Raw genomic sequence first — 3,500 nt, 5'->3', positions numbered from 1 at the left:
GTTTTTGAGGACCTTCGGAAGACGAAGGCCCCCAACAGTAGCCCCTCACAGTATTAATTTGTTAAGATAACGAATTCAGACTGCGACATGGACGAGGGCCTTAAGCCGAAGGTCCGAAAAAACACCTTCCCTTTGCTAGAATAGAAACAGTCAATGACAGACGGGGCCCTCCAATTTGGAGCGCACTAGCGTATAAATAGAAACTTACACCGACTGCACTTGATACACTGCTTGTGCCATTTGCTTTATTTTCTCGATTTTATAGCTCTTGCTCACTAGCGCTTGCTAGTTTTTCAAGCTCTCTGAGCTTCGGTTTAAAAGACGCATTTTCATCATTTCTGAAGAAAAAATGTCTCAAGACAAGAAGATTGCTGCTGAGACAAAGCTGACTGAAGAGGAGAAGCTTTTTGAGGAGAAGAAGATTGTGGATTCTTATATTGCTGGATTTGTCGAGTCAATGGCAAAAACAAATACAAAGAAGATTACTAAAGAGATACTGGAGGGCTTGTCCGAAGATACCGGTGACAGTGATAGCTATGATGTGGAAAGTGGGGACGAAGATTCTGAGGATCGGCACTGGAGGCCAAGTCATTCAATCTTCGGAAAATCGACCATCAAACAGAGTCATCTCGAAAACATGAGGGAAGGTACTTTCGGGATATGTCTATTGTGAGGGCTGGCGGAGACAACAACGTCCCTGCCCCTGAGGAGAACGAGTTGTGATTTTCCGAAGCTTCTTCAAGGCTGGGCTTCGGTTCCCTTTGAGTAAGTTTGTTGTTGAAGTGCTGAAGATGTACCAAATCTTCCTTCATCAAATCACCCCCGAAGCCATAATAAGGATGGGGATTTTTGTCTGGGCAGTAAAAAGTCAAGGGCTAGAGCCAAGCGCCAAGTGCTTCTGCAATATGAACGAACTTCTATATGAGACGAAGGCCATGGGTAAAGAACAGTACCACAACAACTTCGGTTGTTATGGATTTATCGCCCGCCCCAACGCGAGCCACCCAGTACCAACATTTCGGAAGAGATGGCCCGGAGCTTGGATGGAAGAATGGTTTTATGTGAAAAGTGATTTGAAAGCAAGGGAATATATTAAGGAAGTAATTATGCACCCCATCTGGTCCCGCTTCGGCCTCTAAAGGCTGAAGGTTGAAATTGATGACGCCACCGAAGCGTGTTAGAGGGCCTTCAACACTGTTTGCTCTTTTATTGGGACAAGGGATTTAATTCAAGAGCATATAGCCTTCAGGGTATGGCCGCTTGTATAAAGTTGGGAAATGCCGAAGGAGACCATCACTAACTCTAGTGAAGGTGATTTGGTCCGGCTGAAGTATACATTTAGGTTTGGGGATAAGTTCGATGAACCAAACAACGATTGGCTAAAATGTATCGAAGCTACAAGTGATGAACTGCTTGGAGCATATTCCAAGGCAGAAGATAATGCACTGTCCGCAGCCTTCGGAGGTCGGGGAAAAAAGAGACTGAACAGAGTTTTCGACGCCATTGGCTTTGTTTACCCCGAGTACCGCTATCCGCTGCGGGGACAGGGGAAAAAGAGGAAAGCTACTACTTCGGACACCCTAGCTGGGCCTGTGCCGAAGGGAAAAAAGTTGAAGGTTCTGACTCACCAGCCGCGTTATATCGAACCAGCCGTGATTCCTGAATTTGGCGAAGGGGCCTCTTCGGCTGTCGAAACAAAAGAAACTGTTCCGCCTGCGCAGAACACTGGAGAGCCGGCCACAATGCCGAAGCTACCTTCAGCTAAGCTAGCTGAGACGAAGGCTGATAAGGGTAAGGCTGAAGAGTCAAATATTGAAGAAATAAAAATGCCAGAAATTTTGAGCCCTTCATGAGAGGTAACAGTGCCGAAAGCACAAAAGAGTTCTGCCGCAACTCTCAAGAGGAGAAGAATGGCCAATGTGCTAGATGTTGTGCTAGAAACAGCAAAAACTTTGAGTTCTACTCCAAGAAAAATTGCCGAAGCTTCGAAAGCGCAACCCGAAGCTGAAGCAAAGCAGGCAGAAGTCGAAGCTGCAACAATTGAAGCTGAAACCGAAGCTAGGCCTTTAGAGCCTACCGAGACAGAGCCTGTCGTAATCGAAGAAAAGGCGGCAGAGCAAATTGCGTCTAAAAAGGTTGAAGCTTCTGCTACCGAAGCTTCAAAAGAAAGCACTGATTACATTATTCGTCATGCTTCAGGGAAGAGACTTTCTCAAGAAGAAAAGCTAGAAGCACTACACTATGCCCAAAAATTAAAATACCCTAAGGGGGCATTAGTGTTCAATGGCAGTGGGGAAGAAGATTTTTTGTACTGTCTCCCAGATAATAAAGAGATATCCGTCTGCCGGGAGATATGCAGAAGCATCGGATTCCCGAAGCTGGAAGATGGTCTTTCAATTTTATCAAAGGATGAGCTTGCTGACAGCTTAGCGTATAATAGCATAAAGGTATAAAAGCTAATTTTGTATTTTGAAAACGAAATGTTTTATTTGGTTATACTTAATTCTGTCCTCCTCTTTCAAGGCCTAATTCTTAGTAATGCCCTCAGGGCACAGAAAAATATTGAAGATGAAGGATATACGATGGCTCTGAACAACCTTTGTTCAGAGGTAATCGAATTAAGAAACGAAGGTCTTGAAAAAGACAAAATCTTGATTTCATTGGTAAACAAAGTGAAAGAAGATGAAGCTAATTTCAAGGCTCAAGCCGAAAACCAAAAGAATGAAATTGAAGACCTTCGGAAACAACTGGCAGAAGCTAAAGAAAAATGCGCACTTACAGAAGCTAAACGAGAGATCAGCGAATATTGGAAAAACTATTTAGAGAAAACTATTGAAGAGCTTCGCGCATCCAAGGAAAGATGCTTTGAAAAATCCTTGGGCTACGTGGAGAAAATAAAGGCTAGCTTCGCCAACGTGGGCGCCTATTCTAGCGAAGATAACTTCATACGAGGCGACCCTAAAGGTGTTATCTAATGGATAAGTGGAGAGGCCGAAGCTTTCGAAGAAATTTTAAGTGATCGCGGGGATGTCTACGCGTTCTCCGGTGCAAGGGGAATTTCAGCTATCGTGGAGAAGGCGGGATGCGACCATGTCAAGACCCTGGCCCAGGCCGAAGCTGCCTTGTCCGTGGATGATACAAAGGATCCCTCAGCTGAAGCAAGTTTAATGGGCGGGAAATTTTACAATGACATCTAGGTAAACGGTGGCCGAGAGATGGCTCACGAAATTATGAAGAAAAGTGAGAAAGACATCCATGACGTCCGAGTACAAGCAAAACAAGCTGAAGAAGCTGCAGAGCGCGAGAGACACATAGGTATTGTTTCGCGGCATATAGCTTCGGCATTTGTTTTTGTGGCTTCAGACTAATTAACTTTTTTTCACTGTAGCTGAATTATCTCTGCCACCGGAACCGTTCGATCCCCTGGCTGATCCAGAAATGAAGGAAGCACTGTAGATCATCAATATGGCCGAATCTATTGTTGACGAAGTCGTTAACAA

Source organism: Zea mays, chromosome 7, assembly GCF_902167145.1.
Source record: "Zea mays cultivar B73 chromosome 7, Zm-B73-REFERENCE-NAM-5.0, whole genome shotgun sequence".
Lineage (NCBI taxonomy): Eukaryota > Viridiplantae > Streptophyta > Magnoliopsida > Poales > Poaceae > Zea > Zea mays.
This window is presented reverse-complemented; position numbering follows the sequence as displayed.